Source organism: Xiphophorus maculatus, chromosome 23, assembly GCF_002775205.1.
Source record: "Xiphophorus maculatus strain JP 163 A chromosome 23, X_maculatus-5.0-male, whole genome shotgun sequence".
NCBI lineage: Eukaryota > Metazoa > Chordata > Actinopteri > Cyprinodontiformes > Poeciliidae > Xiphophorus > Xiphophorus maculatus.
In genome coordinates this window covers 1,366,117-1,387,623 of record NC_036465.1, presented here as the reverse complement: position 1 = coordinate 1,387,623, position 21,507 = coordinate 1,366,117, and the positions used below count along the sequence as shown (strand labels likewise).

The window sequence follows — 21,507 nt, the reverse complement described above, 5'->3', positions numbered from 1 at the left end:
AGCGTATAAATTAGCATGCTCACCCCTCAGGTTGTATGATTTTTATATTTCCCATCAGACACTTGAATTTCAGCATGACAGCCATTTTTCAAGATGGCTGCCGTTTTTTAAAACCAGTTGTTGCTATGAAATGTTCCTCATTTTTATGACTTGGATGAATTTTATGTCACATCCGATATTTTTGACTTTGGTCAAACTATTCAAACAACTTTAAAGAGATAATATGTAATAAAATCAGAAACTAAGAACTTTTTATGTGCTTAGTGGTTTAGCATTAGCTTCAGCTGTGTTTTTATGTGCTTAGTGTAAAATAACACTGTGCTACACTAAACTGTTTAGTAGTTTAGCGGTTTAGTGTAGCTTCTAATTAACTAGCAGTTAGCGGTTTAGCATTAGAGAAGCTAACATTGATGTAAGCTTCTCTAATGAAACTTACATTAGAGGGTACGTTAGAGTTGGGGAAGCTAACATTTTGGTTAGCTGTGCCGATCACTGGCAATAACTACTGCTGATTTTATTGTAAACATATATTCCCCATTACAGCCATGGTGGCCATTTTGAAAAATATCCACTAGAAAAGGAAAACAGAAAATTGTAAATTATGAATTTTCCTTTCACTAAACAATAATACACAACATAAAATACAATGAAGTAGAGGCAGTAACATCAAAAAGGTGGAAGGATCCCAGGCGTATTGATGCTTTTGCACCATATTTTACGTTATTGTCTGGAATTGTACGTTTGTATTTGAACTTTTTCTTTTTAGAAGAAAACATGCTTCCTTCTCCTGACGCGTGTGAAAGGTCGTTGATCTGTGTGACCTGAGGCCAAGCAGCTCCACAGGATTTAAAGTTCAGAGCTTAAAAACACGGTAATCATTTTCTTCACTTCTATGTTTTGTAATTCTCACCAAAACAACTCTTAAAAACATGCATATTCCCCCTCGCTATTTTCTCTGCTTAGCTAAAAATATAAGCCTGTAATGAGGCGTTCATTTACATTTGAAGGCTTCGCATCACTTTGATGGAGCATGTAGGGCATTTATTAAACATGGAACCTTTTCAGCTCGTCTTTTGAAAGCAGCTAAACGTGTAGTTTCACCCAGAGGTCTGTTTTTTTCCACCATGAAACACTGTGCTGATGTGATAATATTTCAGAAATGCCCTCAGATCATAATTATGTTCCATTATGTCAGGCTGGTGGTTGGTCCAAAGTGGATGGTCTAACTGGCTGAAATAATCCTCTTAATTATCTTCCTAGAAACCATCTTTACATTCAGTCTGCTGTTGGTGAAATGCAGTTCAAACACATCATGTTTCTCGTTTATGTTTCTTCAGTTTTTCTTTAGTTTTTCTGTTTCTGTTTAAACTTTTGGGTTTGGACCAGATATCGACATTTAGCGTCGCTTTTAACCCTTTTTTTTGCTTTTCTCATAAAAGTTTCCGTTTCAAATTGCAATCCTGATGTAAGAATTGCAGGTTTAGTGGAATTAAAATGAGAAAGCAAAAATCTGCTGAGTTACAGGGAAAAACCTTCATTAATGTGTTGGAAACTACTTACACTTTAATGAAGATTACTTTGTAAAAGTACTGTGATTGATTTAATTATGAACTAACATGGAGTCATCATCAGCATAAATGTCACATTCATTATTATACAACATGCAGCTTCAACAGGTTCCAGAAACAAGATTTGGATGCACAAGTTTGAACTTATTTTGTACTTTCAACTGATCCACACAGACTCTAATATAGACATGTACATCAATAACATTTTGGTGGAAACATATCAGACCTTTTTTGTTGCCTCTGGCATAATCCTGGCTGGATATTTGAACAATCATCTTGGCTGAATTGACTGAATGTTTTTAGCTTGTTAAAACTCAGAAGAGTTCAAACTCATCCATCCCTACAGCAGTTTTGGTTTGTTTGGGATGTTTGTTGAAAAATCCAGTTATGTCCATTTTAAACTACCTTCACATAAACCTGACTGTATATCCTATTTAAGTGTTGAATACATTTATAATACCTGAGGAAAGACATGTGTGGTGTTTCCATGTGGATCATGTTGAACAGAACATACCTGATTATGTTTAACTTCCTTATTGGGTAAAAGCAGGATTTCACAGGCTGCTTTGCTGTCCAGACGCAGCAGCAGCAGCCGATGGTCTCTGACTGCACATCCAATTCCAGCGTAATGAATCAATTAGGAGATGTGACAGAAAGCTGACAGGACACTGGAGACGTTCATGAAATGAACTCAGACTGGGGAGTTACAGTCAGTCTGATGAGATCCTGCTCAGCACCAGCGCTTTCAGTTACACTGCAGAAACACAAAACCTCATCAAGTACTTCCACCTCTATGGTACACGTGAAATAAGACAAAAATAACTTAAATATTGAGTTTTAAAAGTATTCGTTCCGCTGGCAGATCAAGTGAAAAATCTGCCAGAGGATCTGCTACTTTTTATTGACTTGTTTTAAGTCAATTATTAAGGAATTATCGACTTAAAACAAACTTGTACACCTGCTGAAGAGTGTAAGTTAGTTTTGTCTTATTTCAAGTGTACTAACATATTTGCACTAGAAATATTCAAAATACTCCGTAAGGTTTTGTGTTTTTGCAGCGTAGATTTTATCCACCACCTTTATTTTGCCCACAGACGTGACCCCAAATCAGAAAGTGGGAGGCTGTTTCAGTAGCTGCAAGCAAAAGGATTTTTTTATGGTTCATAAGTTCAGAAATTATAAAAAGAGCTTTAGCAAGCATTCACTGAGGTGCCCTTAAGCAAGGCACTCAAATCCCAGCTCCTGATGCTCGGTTGCCAGGAGGAAAGACCGTTCCGGCACCTCAAGGAGCTTAATGCGTTTCAATGTCAGAAGGCTAGAAAATCTGCTGTAGTGCTCAGCAAAATATGGCCGTAAGAGCTAAAAGCAAGAAATATTAACATTTCTGTCGACACAACAGAGTTTTGCTCTGGCATCCTGTCAAACCTTCTCTGAAGTGAAGATCAGTATAATATTGTTTTGTGAACCGTCGCTGACTAAAGACAGCATGAGTTTTGTTTTGTCTGCTTTTGCTTAATCCTCTTGAATCTTCTGTAAAATAAATCTTAGCAAACATAAAAACCCTGAACCCGCGGTTCTGGACCGGTCACTGCGCCTTCGGGTCACAGAGTCTCGGGGAAACAAATATTCCTGGTTTGACTCAAAGCTGCATTTCTTTGAAAAGTCTCTTTTATCTTTTTCTTCTGATGCTTTGCTTCTTTTTTCTTTTTTTTTTTGATGCTGTTGATCATCAAACTAATTTTAGAAATCAGACAAACGTGTTCAGGAGTTCCAGCGTTAGATGCACAAATTAGAAGGATGAAGCTCTTAGCATCAGGTTTCTAAACTATGAAACAAAACCTCTTGGTTGTGCAAATATTCAGTCCAATATATGACAAAAAAAAGTTTCCTGTGTCAAATAATGAAGTTAAGAAAAACATTCTGTAAACTGGAGGGATTTTTCCAGGAGGAAATATTTTCAAGCACAGAAAGTTATCAATCTGTAGAAATGTATTTTATATTAATCAGTAATCATTTGGTCAGTTATTCCAAGCAACAAAAATAACTAAATATTGTAGATAATTACCTAATTTTGTTCATTTCCCCACCGATAAACTCTAAAACTCGTTTCACGTTAGCGATGTTTGAATCCCGGCTCGGTTGCTATGACGATGAGGAGTTTGATGTGAACTCTGGGGCGAATCCTAAATATTACAAACACATTTTTACGTTTCTCCAGGGATCATCAGTGACTTTCCCACAGTTAAAAAAACGTTTTCCTGACTGATATCCACTGCTGATTATCATGTTTCTAGTTTTTTATCAGAAATTCAGACCATTTTCTCACCATTAAAATAAAAAATAAACTGAGAAATAATTCAAATGAATGCTATTAGAAGACCTGATTCCATTTTTAGGAGGAATCTGTATTCTGCAAGAAAATGTGTTGCATCAAGTAAAATCTTTATACATTTTACACAGATTTCTTTTTCCTGTTAACTCAATACTGTCTAAAAATCTTCCAAATATTGATCCTCTTTCTTCTTTTTGTCTTGAAAATGAAACGTTAATTCTTCTTTTTTTAGGATTTCAATATTATTAAAACCTTGCAGTGTAAGTTTAATATTTCTTTAGCAGAAATCATATATCCTTCTTACACTGAATGTGAAACATATTTTCTTTATTTCTGACAGTAAATTATATAATTTATCTAAAAGGGAATAAAGAGCAAAACTAAAAATCTCTTACTGAAAGTAGAACTGTGTAGTTTTAATTGAAACTTTTTTACTTTGTTTCATATTGTGTAGATTAAAACAGAATCATAACTGGTGTCGATGTGGACAGCGCTGGATCAGAAACGCTGCTGTGACTCGTTCATATTTAGAAAAGTTCTGCTGTAAGAGCCGTTTGATTCCAGGTCAGAATTTAATCTTTGAGTTCAGATTTCCTTGAATCATTTTGGTTCATATATGTGTTAAAAAAAAAATTCCTGTCCTTTTTTTGCATCAAGCCGTTTAAATTAGTTTAAAGTTTATTTTGTTTCCATCTATTTTCTTCCTCTGCCGTCAGACTGAAAGTCTTCAGATCAGATTAAATACCTTCAGACAGAAATCATGTCCAGGTTGCTGCTGGAGGCTGAAAACTGAATCCAGATGTCGGCAGCTGCAGATCTTTATGGTGTAAATGGAGTGTTTACAGGACGCTCTGCAGGAGTTGTCAGTTTGTTTTAACCGTTCTCTACCTGCTGCCTTCAGTGCATCTCATGTTCAAACCCAAGAAAAGAAAGAAATGATCTGAATCCTCTGCTGCAGCCGGAGCAGCTTTTCTGTCTCCTTTCCCCTCGTTAGAGGTCGTTACGTCTCCAGTGGAGGAAAAACTCTGAATTTCTGCTGTTTCTGATGATCATGGGAGACCCAGTGGATGATACAGTAACTCTGATTCACTGTTTCATTTACGGTGACATGGAGGAAAACATAAGCCGATGTTTCTGAATGACCTTCCTGTTTGATCTCATTCCGACTCGCAGACGGAAACCGGTCCGCTGCTCGCTGTGGATGAATCCCAGACCTGCTTTAGCTGCACAGATTGGAGAGTTTTTGAAGCTGCAGCCACTGATTTTAATGAGCCTGCTGAAAGTCTGACTTCTTCCATCAGTCGGGAGGACAGAGAGAAACCTTCACACAGACAATAAGCCTCAGTTCAGCTGCGTCGGATCAATGAGGAGGCTGAGAGCAGAGCGGGCCGGGTCAGGAGCAAAAGCCTCTCTGAATCACATCTCCAACAGTCAGGACTCGTGTTCTGACGATGGGAGTCGAATTTAGCAAAAAATATTGGATTTGGGCAAAAGAAAAATGGAGCTGGGCTTCATCGGTCCCGTGTTCGTCCATCACTGTTTGGTTTGGTTCATCCTCAGAACCGGACCGGTCCAGAATGCTGGGACCCATCAGGTCTGCAGAGAGGATCATCCAGGACTTTTACAGGTCAAAGGTCAGGAAAATGGGCAGCTACCATCTCTGCAGACCCCACACATCCTGGACACAAACTGTTCAGACTTCTACCCTTGAAAAACCAGAGTTTCTTCCCCCAGACTGTTTCTCTGATGAGTCCATGAACATCCTACCGGAGCAGCAACTCTGCTGTGAAACAAAACAAGTACATAAATTCACATTTTGCATTTTTTTTATGCTTTCTTTTGGATTTCTACGGTTTCTAAAAACAGGTCAAGCATAAAAAAAACTACTCAGCTGTTCAGGTTTCTGTGGTGTCTGGAAAATGAGTCGCTTCAAAAACGTTTGGAATGTAACGTCACTGAGCCGTTACCTAGCAACCCCAGGGAAACCCAGCCTGTCACCTAGCAACCCAATCGGAATACCTGCACGTGTACAATGGCTGCTGGAAAAGACATGAGTTTTGTTGTTGACTTGCCATCCAGGAACCACTTGCTGTATTGTGTATGGTTGTGCAGGAGGCTCCACTTCTGCTTTTCAAACATGTACGGTTGTATATGCGCATCTGTTTGCAGACATTTTCAGGTGAGAGTGTAAATGGTGACCTAGTGGGCGTGGCCAGCAGCAGCTTATTTGGATTTAAAGTGACAGAGCCCTGAAACAACTCATGACAGGCAGAACTGACCAGAGTGAAATCTCATTAGCTAAGAATGATTTTGAGTAAAAAATGTAAAGAACATGTTGTGTATAGTCCATGGATCCATCCTAACCTGTTCAAGGAGGCATGATGGGAAACCTGAGGCTCCATGAGGCTCCAGCTGCAGGCAGCAGGTCTGATCAGCCTCCACCTGAATAAAGCTGGAAGTTTTCCAGTAAGTGAGTCTGAAAGGTGTTGTAACATCTGAGAAAGCTGTTTAATTTGACTTCCTTTAGCTTGATGAGTTCGTGCTGAGATGATGTGAGAGGTGAAAAGCAGGAGTTTGCTCTCTGCCTTTAGAAAAGGTGGAGCAGCTGCAGCACCTGCTGCAGCACCTGCTCCTCTCCTCCGGCTCCTGCTGGATCATTCATTGTTAACCTGAACACAGCTCACCTTCTGCAGGTTTGCTGCCTGAACGCTCCGCCCGCCGGGTTTCCTTGGCTCTGATATATTCCTCTGCTTTGTGTTTTATTTTATTTTTTTATCTTAGCTGCTGTAAGACTCGCGTGTTTCTCACCACCTGAAGGGAAACTGACAAAAGCTCCCACCGTATTATCACAGGCATACTAATAGGGAATTTCACCAACACCTGCTCATTTCCTCTCTCACCTTTTCTTTTCTTTTCAGGTTCATCTGAACGTAAAGCGCTTCAGGTGATCAGATAATACGTTAAAGTTCATATCTGTAGTGGAACCTGTTCAGTGGAGATTTCAGCTGGGTTGATTGCGAGTCCAGAATTACACGTGTAAGAGAGAGAGAGTATACAGGGAGAAACTGCATGATTGAGAAAGAGAGAGAAACTTATTTTTTCTGCTGGAGTCCTCAATTGGTTCTGCTGCTTGTTGCCTAGTAACTGCAATCCCCTTTGAAAGGCACTCTTCCCTGCTCAAAATATCACTAAAGATACACATTCACTCTTCCAGACACTCTTATCGACAATGGGACAATAAACTCCATTTTAGAGAAACAATGCATGTGAGAACCCCCCCCCCCCCCGGGTGTCAGGCTAATTTTACAGAGCAACCTTTGTGTGTTACAGCAGATAATGACGACTTTCTGGATGGAAAATCCGGGTTGCTGGAGTACTGGGAGTAATTGCAGCAGCGGCAGACACATATTTGACAGGAGGCAATCTGGACTTTTTTTTAATAACTTGCTTTAAGCTCCATGGTAAAGTGTTGTATGTTAATCAGCTGATTATGACCAAATCAGTCACTTCACACACTTTGCTTTTACTCTGGGCCACTATTAAATAGAAACTCAATTACCCTTTTGCACTTTGGGAGAACATGGCTGCAAGAGATGGAAATGAATTCAGAAGCGCAGGATATAGAAGAACATACAATATTTATACTGCAGCTATGCTATATGAACACACAGCTTTCCATTTGCTCCGGTCTGCAGTGAGGTCGTCCTCATGTCAGCCAACATGAATGAAGATCACAAAGATCAAATATGCATAAGAACAGATTTAAAACATTTGAGGAAGTCATAATTAGTCGGGTTGTGTGCTAAATTGTTAAGTACAGATTATTATTTCAAATACATGAATGCTAGTTATGTATTCTTTTCTAAAAAGTGTTTATTGTTTTCTAATGTTGCAGTCTTCTCTGTTTGTGCCGGTTCTGTATCAGGATGGCTGTGACTCGCTCCAGGCGGTTCTGTTCACATTTCTGCTGTTACAAACCAAATCATTTGGTGGCGTCCGAAGCGCTAATTGGATGAGGTGGGAATCATTTCCTCACTAAAGGATGGCTGAGAGAAAAAAACGTTCATCCTGGGAAAAACATTATATTCATCAACAAAACCAATTTTGATTTATCATTTTTAATGTAAATATATATAAAAAATATTTAAAAATCCATCCACTGCTTTTATTCTGGACTCGAGTCGTGTGACTGACGGTTTAGTCAGAAATGTAACGACGTTGGACTCGAATGGATAAAATCTGAAATGACTTGGACTCAGTGAATCACTTCGACTTGAATTATTGGATCTGAAATTAAAAGTAAAACTCAAAATTAAAAGTTTGGTAAAAATCTTAGGGTTTTCTCCAGACCAGAGTGGAAGACTTGAGTCATACTGGTGAACTGAACTGGTCCCAGTTCTGCCAGTTGGTGAAATTGAAGTCATTATACAGGAACTAAAACCTGTTATGAAGTTTGGAACTGCAATTGAATCTCTTTATGATAAAATGTTCTGATCTTATGATAAAATACCTTTAAATACATTTGTTGGTTTCTGACTCACTATTATTAATTATCGTTATTAATTCACAGATATTTAAAATAATTGAAAGAATCACTTGGCTGCCATTTCCAACGCAGCCAACCCAGGACTGCCTTTCATTTTCCTTGGTGCTGATTGGCTGAACCCCAGAAACCAGGAAGTACAGAGGATGTTAGCTTCAGGGAAGCATTAAGTCGGTTTGATGTTGTCATTGTCCAACGTAACATTTTTGTCAAAAGGAAACAAGAAATCGATGTTTAAATGTTAATTATATCTTCAGCTGGTTGCTTGTGCAACGTTTTGGTATTTTGGTATAAATATCAGTATGTCAATGTTTTAACAAGATGCTGAACTTTTATTGTTTCTCTGCAGCTGATCTACGTTCCCCTGATTAGACTCACCTGGTTCCTGATCTCCTCTCCATCTAACCTCCATGCTGGTTTTTGTTGCTGGTTTTTGTTGTTGGTTACTGGTTTCGTTGCTGGTTGCTGGTTTTGTTGCTGCTTTTTGTTGTTGGTTGCTGGTTTTGTTGCTGGTTGCTGGTTTCGTTGCTGGTTACTGGTTTTTGTTGTTGATTGCTGGTTGCTGGTTTCGTTGCTGGTTGCTGGTTTTTGTTGCTGGTTTTGTTGTTGGTTGCTGGTTTCATTGCTGGTTGCTGGTTTTGTTGCTGGTTACTGGTTTTTGTTGTTGATTGCTGGTTGCTGGTTTCGTTGCTGGTTGCTGGCTCGGCTCTCCTTGTTGCCCCTGTGAAATCGATCAGTTCATGAATCTTCAGGTTCCCACACCTCTGCCAGCCATTAGGTCTTTCCTCTACTACACAGTTCATGTCTCCTTTGCTATATTCTCAATATTTCTTTAAGTTTTTTGATTCTTGGCGGTAAATTTCTGCATTTCTATAATTTAAATGAATTGCTCTCCATTTCCTGCCAATCTCTCTTGTACTTTTCCATTACACTTTGGCTTTTAGTTATTCATATTGCCTTTTTTCTACATTAGTGATAAGAAAAGACATTACAATTATATAACTATTATTCCAGGAACAGCAGTTAATTCACTGACCAGCTGTTTCTCCTTCAGCCCAGAAGTTCTTAATGATATTCTCCTTTTTGGCAGACAAGCCAAACAAGTCGCTGTTCTCTCTGTGTTTGACGTTTTACCAAAGTCACAACCTCAGACAGAGACTCACCTGAAAGACTCGGTAAGATTCAAGGCAACTGAGGAAGCAGGATTGCTGTTGAAATGTTTTTAGAAATCCAAGCTGTGCTGCTTCATATCATCCAGCTCAGACAGGAGAGCAGCTGTTTCACTTCAGCAATAAAGAATGTTTAGAAATCTCATGTTAAATCTGCTCAGTGTTTTGTAGTAGAAGCAGTGAAAACGGTAAAAAAAGAGCTGAGAGCGGGTTGGCTGTTCCTCAGAGGCCTGAGTCCCAGCGATAGAAACACTAATAACTCTGCTGGTAGCATCACGAAGAAGAGGAGCCGTTTAGTGGCCCTCAACTCCTGGAAATGATAATTATGAGGGCCCGTTTTACAGCCTCCACTGCCCCGCTCTTAAATAATTCTGCACACGTCGCAGTTAAATGATTTTCTTCCAAAACTCCACAAAGATTAGATGGGGTGCTTTGGAACAAGTGCTAATGAAATGGGAGGCCTTTGGTTTAATGTGCATCCAAATGGCTTTTCTTGATGTGAAAACATTTGGTGATTCCTCATTTAGACAATGAGCAATATTGCTGCTGAGGCAGTAAAACTGCTGAATGTATGCCACTATTTGCTGGGAGTAAAAGCTGGGATGTTGATGGAGCCGGCCCTTCCTGGCTGGATGCTGTCCTCCAGACTCAATTCACCAACCTGTCAGGCGGCTGAACGCTGCCAGCTGGACGCCCGGAGTCTGAACGCTTCAGACGGAGATGTGATCAGGAACCTGATCAAAAGCAACAGATCTCCGATGTGGAGAGGAATGGCGGACAGCCTGATTTCCCTCTGGTTCTCCTCGGAGTTTCAAAGATCCATATCCTAATATATAAACCCATGTTAGCGTAGGCCGCGCTTCGAGACGCCTCAAACGAAGATGTTTGTGACACAGTGAGTTAAAACAATTTAAGGCTCTTTGTTTTCCACCTTATAAACCTGCAGACACCATGAAGAGAAGTTATTTTTGTTCTCAGCTCATTAAAACATGCTTGGGGCTACGTGATCGTATCACATGTTTCTGAGGGGAGGCGTCTGAGCGCCGCGCTCTCAAAAATAGGCCATCCAACCAGCTGAGAGTTACTGTATGAACTTATTCAAGGGAGAAAACTGATTGTAAAACCAACATTTCTCCTTCTGAGATTCTGTTCAGCCGATTTGGTCTCAGTGCTCTGCCAAAAGGAGAGGAAGTCGAAACTCACACTTAAAAACAAATATTTCATTTTTATATGTGTGTGAGGCCTTTCAGTAATATACAGTTATGAAGAGTAGAGTTTATGTTTAAGGTTCTCCTGAGGAAATGAGCTGGAATCTGTTGTGATGAACCGTTTCTTAAAGGGCAACAACGTTTCCTTTTCACTCGTCTTCAGGATTTCATCTCATGATGACGTCGGGCTGAAAGCCGGAGCAATCGGCAGCTCTGCTGCCCTGCAGGCAGGAGGTTGTGGGTTTGAATCCCAGCATGGAGTTTGCATGTTCTCCCTGTGCCAGTGTGCGTTCTGCCCCACAGTCTAATAACTATTCATTTATATGGAAAACATAAAAAGAACAAAAGAGTGGCGGGTTATTATTGGAAACATTACCTGTGTTTCCACTGTCCATAAAATGATGCAGATTGGAATTATAAAAATAAATTTGCTTAATGGAAACACAGCAAGATCCAAAAAAATCTTATTTTGATACGTTTTGCTGCGATGAGGTGGTTTTCCAGCTGTTTTGAAATGTGTGTATTTCATAAAACTGCAAAGGAGAATTTGTCAGCTGTGGCTCCATCTGAAGTCATAAACTTCTTCAGAAACCGAGTCCAAAGCTCTTCTGTAAAAATGCTGACTACAATGTCCAAAAGCTCTGCATGCTAGCTGCTCTAAGGAGCTTTTCATCCCTACGGGCCTACGCTTCAACAGGACGCTAACGTTGAGCGCTAGTGGCTGAACTATGAATACATCTGATGTGCTCACATCTGTCCCCTCCGTTGTTGCCTGAACAGACTCATGAGATTTTCATTGTATTCTTTAGTTATTTGGAAACAACACAATTACAAATTGGCTGAAAATCAAAAAGGTTTTGCACACGTAATGGAAAATGCAGCTACTGAGAACTGTGATGTTTTTTACACACACACACATACGCACGCACACACACTCTAAAGCCGTCTTCAGATGTTTCTGCTGCTGCCATCAGTCAGTATCTACCGGAGCTGGGAGCATCCAGATGTTTAATCTGAACCAAACCCTGAAGATAAACCGTCACGGTTGTGAATTTCAAGATGTTCCTCAGAGAAACTTTGATCTTTAGGCACCAAAAGGCAGCAGGCCTCCGGTTTACTGGGTAAAAAGCTGCTGGTGGATCTTGGTTAGCTTCAGCTCCTGAAACACATCGAACTTCTCAGACCCTGAAATACATCATGATTCAAGCAGCCAGTCGGCTCTTACTGCACTTTGATGCTATAATCAGTGGAAAGTGAGTCGGCCCCCATATGATCCCACAGAGTCGGTTCACTGCAGTGGTTGTTGGTATTTCTGTACAAATAAAACTCTGGGACTCACATCTGCAGCAGCAGCTGGCTCAACCCAACACAACGAGAGACCAGACCAAAGCAATGTCTCCGCACAAATGTAGAATATAAAACATAAGAGTAAAATAGTGTACAGTAAGGACAACATTTCAACAGAAATACTGTCCAGATATTAAAAATGGCGTCAAAAGATGCGCATGAAGACACAGGCAGATCCTTCACTGCTGCACATATGCAAACGGATAGGCTGCATATTCATGACCAACACGTTGCATTATGGGAAATGATCTGTTTCAGAGTTTCCATTCCTGGGAGACATTTCTGGATTTGAACCCTTTAAGAGACTCTTTTATTTTGGTGGGAATAAAAGGTAGTGTTTTTGTCCCCACTAAATGCATTTGGAAGAAAAAAACATTTGTGGTTTAAGCAACAAAGTTGAGTTCATGGATGCAAAAAAATAAAAGATCTTCTCTTTTAAAAGCATCTCATCCCTCTAATATCTCTAGATATATAGATATTAGGTATTTATAGGTTAAAAGGTTGAGTAAACTGACAGTGTGTCCAATTTTTAACCAGGAAATGAGGCGAATAATGGATCCATACTGTTCAATGTATGGAATATTATTGATTTTTATGCATTTCCTCCCATCAATGTTGATTATTTCAACTCCTTTCAGTTTGTAAAATGTTTTTTGGTGGTGATATGATTTTGGTTTTGTGGGCGACTCATTAATGAGTGAAAGCAGAAGGTTTAATGCTGGTTGTGCCTCCAGCAGAATAAGAGGATGAACTCTGAATTTTCACACTATAATGAATATTTGCAAGTTTCTGTGCAGCTTTTTTAGGAGGAGGAGTTTCTTCCAACTTTTCAAACTGATAAACTTGCAAGAAATAAAAGAGCCGAAGATTTGCTGGAGCCTGACGCAGTCGGAGCGTCTCAGTGGATGTTATAGCAGTTCAAGGTTCATCATATCTTGACAAATGGAGTTGTTTACATCGGACCCGGCATTCAGAGGACATGGCTCCATCAAGACAGATGGCCTTCATTATTTCTCAGGCTCCCTCTCATCTGCCTAAAATAACCATCGCCGGCTGTCAGACACAATGTAAAGGAGGCCATCTTTTCTTTTCCAGAGAAGGATCATTAACGTCAGCATTTTAAAATCAGTCATGTGTTCATGTTTAAGATGCTTTGCAATTAATCATGTAGTTTTAGTGATTACAGAAAATATCAGAGCTTTGTCAAAGTTTTAAAAAACATGGTAAAATATTCACAAAAATCAGTCTGTGTTTAATCAAAAGTTATTATATAGCCTATGATTATACACACAGATATATATATATATATATATATATATATATATATATATATATATATATATATATATATATATATATGCTGCATTGACATATTGTATCATTACTATCATCAGTGTTGTATAGTAACGAAGTAAAAATACTTCACTACTTTACTTAAGTATATTTTGGAGTACTTCATACTTTCCTCGAGTATGAAAATTTTTGATGACTTTCACTTTTACTTCACTATATTTCCGAACTTAATTGCGTACTTTTACTCCGATACATTTTCAAAGTGTGGTTTAGTTACTCGTTACAAAAAAGCGAGAGAGAGAAACAAAGTGTTTTGATCCCACCTACTGATTAGCAAGTAGCAAGTAGGCTACCGAACAAAGTCGGTAGAACTACCTGCCTGGGCTTGTTCATCACCTCCAATAGGATACACCTGTTTCGCTTCTCCCATTAAACACAAAGCAAGTCTCGCAATCAGCAGCAGTCACATGGAGGAGGAGACGGAGACCACAACACGGTCCAGGGGAACCACCAGCTGGTGATGAGAGCCCATGGCCTTATTTAAACACAATACACTCTTTCGTGGGTGTTAAAGATTCGTCGTACCGCATGCAGTTTATGTTATTCCTGCCCGAAGATGTGGAAATTCTATCTTACAAAAACTCCCCGTCCAACTTGAAGAAACACATCGAGGTAACGTCTTATGAAATGGTTATAATCCTCCTGTTCCAGTAACTATAGCTTGGTCACTAGGCACTACTGTATTGTGAAACGTTGACCATAAATGAACTTTGTTTGGCATTGTTTCAGTTCCACACGTGGTGTATTTAGCTTAGGCCTAATGTTGACTGTAGCAGGCTACCTAGACTCCTCTGTTCAAGGGGGGACAGAAGCCATAGCGATAACAATTTAGACTAAATTTAACGAATATAGGAAAGGCATGCAAGTTCAAAACCAGGTTTACAGATGCCAATAAGCTGCATTTCCCTCCCAATTCTTTTTTTCTTTTGCATAACGACCAGTTGTGTGCACCACCTACTGACTGTAGCATTGACTGATTCACTGATTTGTGAAGTAGAGTAATCGTAACAGATCTTTTTCTTCATGTTGGCCGCATTTTCTGTACTATTTATTTTTCTCATTTTCAGCACTGACCTTACTTGAAGGGAAAACTTAAGGCTTACAAAAACTTTGTATTTTCTGTCCTGGAGGGTTTACTAAGAAGCTGGTTCAGTTGTAAAGCAGGTTAAGTTAACCTTGTGCTGTAGGTAAAGCACCTAATTTTCTTAACTAAATGATGCCTGCAGGTATATCTATTAGCAGGTTTAATTTTGCCTGCACTTGGTTGGGTACATTATTTTAAGTGTATTTGACAAGTTTACCAAAATATAAAAAATGTCATTCAAACTGCATTTGCTTTGTTTTACTTTTTACTTGTACTTTTCATTACATTACTTGAGTACATCCATTTTTACAGTAATTTCCATACTTAGGTACAAGAAGTTTCAGATACTTTAAGACTTTAACTCAAGTAACATTTCAGTCAGTGACTTCGACTTTTACCAAAGTCATATTTTGGAGAGGTACTTATACTTTTACTTGACTCTGAGATTTCAGTACTTTATACAACACTGACTATCATCTGGTTTCATCTTTATACTTGTGGTCCAGCAGGTAACAGAGAGGCTGGTCAGAGTTGATGGAGCTAAATCCAGGACAATCCTGGAACCTATGACTCAAAGCAACGTCATAAGTTAGAATGGCCTAATCAAAGTCCAGCTATAAACGCAATTGAAAATTGTAAGACTTGCTAACGGACAACCAGAGGTCACAATCTCACTTACTAATCATGATCTGTTTTGTAGAGAAAAACCAGCAAACGCCTGATAACCAACATGACGGAGGTGGAGAAACCCGACAGACAAACAGACTTAATGGCAGATTTAGTAAAACTCGGTGCGTTTCCTCAGAAAGGTTTGGAGGCCTTATCAGCAAACATCGAGGCAAAGACGGCGGGCAAGAACATTTTCTAACGAGTTGTACTTCAGGTCTGTAAGGTTATTAGCAGAAACAACGGATAAATCAACGCTAAAGCCCAAGAGGAAAAATGATGAGGGATAAAGTCTGGTTGGATGTGTGAAGCTGTGTCGGCATTTTGCACGTACAAAGGGTGAGTAATGACTTAAATAATACCGGCTTGTGAAAACCTGCCTTCAGGAAAATGCTTAAGAATAAACAGTAGCATAAAACGGCGCCTTAATGTTCATACAGAAGCTACTGCAGGCTGTGTTCATGCTGCCATAAAGCTACCACTGGAATTTACACACATAAAATCAAGCAGAACTGCCTTCACTTATTGATCTAGAAATGATTAGATGTTTAACGTTGTTATTTTAACCAGACTGAGTTTTGTTTATTTGACACTTAGCCTTGAACCGTTAGCCGTTAGCCTCGAATCGTTAGCCTTGAACCGTTAGCCGTTAGCCTCGAATCGTTAGCCTTGAACCGTTAGCCTCGAATCGTTAGCCGTTAGCCTCGAATCGTTAGCCGTTAGCCCGATTACTTCCAGATAACATTGTTTAGTTGAAACAGCATTTATGACAAAGGGAATACCTAAGTATAGTTTTCTCTATTTAATTGTGTTTGTTTATTTTCTTGCCTAATTAACCGCTACAGGGCTTGATCTGACTATCAAGAAGTGTCAGAAATGGGATGTTTTACTAGCAGGTATGTTTGTGCTGACTAATACTGACTAGAAGTCACGTGTAATCCTGACAGCCGTTACTCGGTACGTTCCTGGTTCTGTAGAGGCAGGAATATAATTTATTCTATTCCCAAAACCAAAGAGGAGTCTGAAATAGTAGAACAAATGAATTATGCCCTGCAGCCGACCTCATGTCTGAATTTCTATTATTTTTCTCAAAATCTCTGATCACAGCGTGTTCACCATCACAAAGGGGCGTGTATTTCCGGACAAATTGTGACCGCCGATTGGTCAGTTGCGAAAAATGCCGTGGAATGATTGGAGGAGGATTGCATGGGGGCGGAGCCGGCGTCATGTCCATTTTGTTTAGCTTTTTTTTTTTTGCTATCTTTGGAAACTTTAGCTTCACCTAAATTAAGTTAATTTCTAGAGTACTAATTATCTAGATTGTTATATAAACATTCAGTTTAATAATCTGTGTTGAAGTTCTGGTTCGACTGTTGGGAACTCAAGTAGACTTTTAAATTCATGCTCTTATTTTGAAGTGGGTGAAGACTTTACACTCTCTTTCCTTTTCTCCACCCGCGATTCGGTGGATACTAATAAATTTGATATTTTGGTAGATGCTAAACTATGTTGTGACTGATCTTGTGTTATTAACACATAATAGGTTGAAAATGATTGGATTTAGCATTTTTTCAGTATTTGTTTTAATTCTTGTTACCATCACTGTTTAAATCAATTCATCCTTTAATTTCCTTTTCACTGGTAGCCATTACTTTCTGATGGTCTGTCTCATCAAATATCAGTGCAGTACATCAGTTTGTGGTTGCAATGTGATAAATTGAAGAAAATATGCCGTGTTTCTTTGAAAAAATAAAAATTTTGAGTGATATGCCACGGTGCCAGAAGAACATAAACTATCAGCTGGACTGAAAGAACAAGACAGTTCCAGAAAAAACAGGAAACGAGGAGCTGGAATCTGTCTCTGCAAATTTGAAATTATGGCTTCTGACACCAAGATGTCACTAAAATGTTTCCAACAGGAGTGCTGCCATCACACTACCTGTCAGGGTCTGAGCCACACGGAGCGCCTTGAGTGAACAGCTCCAACGTCTCCTGGTGGTCGAGGATAACAGTCAAAGTGGAAATCTGTCCGTCTCACAGCATCTCGGGGAAAGAGGTGGACCAGAGCAGAGAGCGTTTGCAGCTTAAGTGCTGGCTGGACAGTCAGAGTGGAGGCAGGCGCTCGATAAACTCAGGCGAGGCCGCCATCAATCCCTCACCCACCGGGAGGGAAGCTCTGGAGTCTCCATGCTGGAAAAACAAAATGACTCCTGGCTTCAGCAGAGATGCTCTGTTTTACAGGCAACAGCTCCTCCGTCTCTGTTTTATTGCTTCACTTATACATCATGACTGAATAGGCATCGTACAAGGCAATAGACCATCCACACAAACTTATTTCAGGCTAAACAACAAATATAAAACTCTGTGTTGGCCTGATGCACTCACTTCACCATTTTTCCTCACTGATGTTAAATCAGACAAAACTTCTGTTTGCTAAAAACCACAATGAGAGACTTTTTTTATTAATATGTTCAAAATCAGAAGTTTACATACATTGGCATTACATTCGTACGGAGCCTCTTAAGGGACATTGGGATATTTTTTCCTTTGCATTCTCTTGCCATAAATTAGCAAACACACCCTGTTCTATTTTGAATACAGTCATAATGATAAATGTCGCAGATCTAAACCTTTGAAGGGCTTCAGTGGAAATATTTCTTGACTCTTTGGTTCAGAAACTGGTTGAAAATCTATTAACTGAATGTCCATGTTTGTATGGAGATGGGACAGAATACCAGCACGAAAAAGACACAATAAAAACTGTCAGATTACTTTATTACTTCATGAAAATAACTCAAAAATTCTCCACATAATTTGGATGTACTTTTTCTTCTTTCTGTCCTTTTAACAGAGCCTCTTTTTGTCTCTTAGAATAATGGAAAGACATGGAAAGCCCATGATTTCCCTGTTCTACTTTTACATTTTGCACATACGTGTGTGATGTCCTTCAGATGCATCACTAATGAGATATTAACATACATGGAAAAACCTGATCAAAACCTTATAGCAGAAAAACAAGATATTAAAAGTTTAGCGAGGGAAGGCGAAGGGAAAAACAATTCCGTGTCCCTTATGGGGCTCCGTACATTGTGAGGGTATGAACATTAAATTCCACCAGCTGATGACATCATCATCTGGGCTCCCCCTCGTTATTTAAAGAGACAGTACCTTGAAGACATTATTAAATAAATCTGACATATTCTCGTTGTGGCAAATAGAAACCCATTTGGTGATTCTAACTGACCTAAACTTAGAAAAGTTTGGTCCGATGAATTGTTTATGTTGCAGTAAAACCCCGATGGAAGCTGACTGATTTGTTGGGTCAGAAACGAGTCGTCTGCTCCCAGCTGACAGGCGGAGGCCAGGAAGACATGCCTCTGTGTTTGAAGGGAAATGTCTTGAGTCATGGAGAACTGGAGAAAAATGTCCCGTTATTTTTGATGGCAGCCAGAGAGAGAGAGAGCTGCCACCTGTCCAAACAGCTTTCTGTGAAGACCTGTGACTCCGAATCAGTCATGCAGGGATGGATTTTTCTGATCTGGGAGGATATTGACCCAACCCAACAGGAAGCCCTGAGAAGGTTGACCAAGTCACTTTAGCGCTGTCTATGAGTAACTCTTAACAGTGTTTTTCTTTTTCCTCACAGAAAGTAAAAAACAACTTTGTGAGGAAATAAAGTCCAGAAACCCAGTTGTTAAATCACTGCACCGCCTCCCTGCTTGAAACAGGATGGATTTTACTTTCTGCAGTTTGTTTGTGAAGCTCTAAAAGGTTTTGGGGTGAAATATGTTCCTGAGTTACTTGTTGGAAATGAACTGCTCAGAGCCTTTGGTTCATCCCGGATCTGATGACGAAGCAGATTTGAGTTTCTTCTCATCTTCAGCAGAAACTTTGTTTATTTAAATCAGAAATAAAACCGTTTCCTTTACCGAAGATCTTAATCAAAGTTTCACTATTAAACAGTCTGATCAGTGTTGAAGCATTAGATTGAAGATTTGGTTTTGACTCTAACACTAAACTTCAATTAATGTTTTAAAGCTGCATTTTAACAGTTTTTATGTAATGTAGAGTGCTTTATAGATCTTTATAACATTCGGGTTAAAAGTGGTTCACAGCCAGATTTATATAACACGACTTTAGACTTCCAAGCTGAAAGCTGTTTAAATATTTAGTCAAAGGAATATTTCCTTTAAAAAAAGCCTTGATTTGAATTCACATCTTCAGATTTAAAGCTGAATAGAAAAGTTTTGCACATTCTGTTCTGGCAGATTATGAGTCTGATTCATAATAACTGTGATCTGTTTCTTTGTTTTACACAAAATAAAAACAATGACTCTGACTGGTTTATATGCTTAGCAGCTCAACTGCAGACCAATCATGTTTTAGAGAAAGAAAGAATATTTTCAGTTTTTTTTGTTTTCAGTTTTTTTTAATAGTGCAAGTATAAATTTTATGATTGTTTATTGCATTGCGGCACTGTTTGACTTAAAAACCCATGTATGAATATTTGTGACCTCTCCTGGTGACATTTCTTAACTTTAAACTCCAAGCATGTGCCCAGGTTTCCTCCGGGTAAAATCATTTATAATGTAAAAATCTTACAAGTTCCTAAACTAAATGCTGTTAAGTGCTGGAGTCTTTATTTTCATTTTCTCTTCTTTCTTTCTGCACATCAGATTTAAGTAGGCCAAGCATTTCACAGTTTGCTCCAGCGAGCCAAATGAGCTGAAACGAAGAAGTTGTGTTAGTGGCCAAACCATTTATTTTTAGGGCAGAGAGTTCTTCACAAGCACATTTAGGAAGAAAAAGATAAGAATGGCACGAATATCTTGAACTTTGGACCTTGGAAAATTGAGCCGGTTTTCCTGTCCAAGGGAGAGTTAGTCAACACCAGACAGCAGCTGTATGGAAAAGGCTTTACTTTAGGTCCAAATCCTGCTGTGTCTCTTCTCAAAGAACCAGATTGGGATGTGGTGAACGTTGGGTTCGCTGAACTCAAGCCTGGGTTCGCTTCATTAATTGTAACCTCATTCATATTTAAAGTTTGACCTAATCAATATTTACCATTTCAAAGCTGTTAGTCACAAACCTGTTTTTTGTTGCATTTTTAAAAAAAACAAAACGTAAAACAATCTATATGAAAGTTATCACCTGTAAAACCTGTCAAAAACAGACAGCCTAATATCACTTTATTTAGTTGATTTCTATGTAAAAATTGCCTCAGTGTCATTAGCTAAACGGCGACACATTAGCTAAGAGCGTTTTCAGATCCAGCCAATGAAACCCAAACTTTAAAAAATAACGGTTAAACTTCCTCCTATTTTTAGTTTTTGTTTGACCCAGATTATCTCTGTGACTCATCGTAGCTTTAATAATAACAGTCCATAGTTTTCTCTCTGGCATAGTCTTGGTGAAGTTGGCTAAATGTGTGCAGTTGCTTCTTCTGATGTAATTTTTTCCTCATGTTAAGAACGCTGGCGCCCCCTGCAGGAGGCCCGCCCCACAACGCCCTGCTTTAAGCAGCTTCATTACTTAAAATTTGATCACTCATACATCAAAATGTCTATTTCATAAACTCAGCTTACAGAAAAACAAACCTTGTTTTTGTTTGATTTTTTTCAGCATAACCAACCTTCCAGTTATTGTTAATTTTATGTTTTCGTCTTTAATTCTAAACAACCAGACATAAAACAAAGCAATTACTTTCCCATCTCTTCCATCCGTCCCTGAAAGTTTGTTTAGGTTTGTTAAGAAGAAATCTTTTCATGTGTCGGTTCACACCATTTCTCTGTGACTTGACCCTAATAAAAGGAAGAGCAGCTGGTAAAATGAACAAAACTCACCCAATCACCACTTTATTCTCTCTCTGCAGAAAATGCCCCAAAGGTTACGCCCATAATTACACCCGTTTTACCTAAGAGGGAAGCGTGTCACAAATCCAATTCTGGTGAGAAAGAGGGACATCCAATCTGCAGATGAAAATGAGGTGCCTCCAGAACTGCAACAACATGCTTGGTGAGCAACATCTCAGACAAAATATGGCTCATAAATCTCTTTTATGGCTTCTTTAGGATACAAATATGACATAAACCTCGCTGAATCTGTCCCTTGTCACTTCGTTTATTGTGTGTTAAAAGAGAAAACTGTTTCAATCTCACAGGTCAAAGAGGGAGAAAAGAATAATTCTCTGCGTTCAAACTCTTGCTCTAAAAACCATCCTCTAAATCTTCCACCTCT

At 39.1% G+C, this 21,507-nt stretch overlaps 1 long non-coding RNA gene across 1 annotated transcript in view; it reads left to right on the top strand.

Annotated features, from left to right (window-relative positions):
• LOC111606819 overlaps window positions 1-21,279 on the top strand; it is a 35,487-nt gene extending 14,208 nt beyond the window's left edge. The window contains exon 4 of the long non-coding RNA XR_002752252.1: window positions 21,143-21,279. This is a non-coding gene — a long non-coding RNA (uncharacterized LOC111606819). The remainder of the gene's footprint in view (window positions 1-21,142) is intronic.
• Window positions 21,280-21,507: the final 228 nt, after the last annotated feature.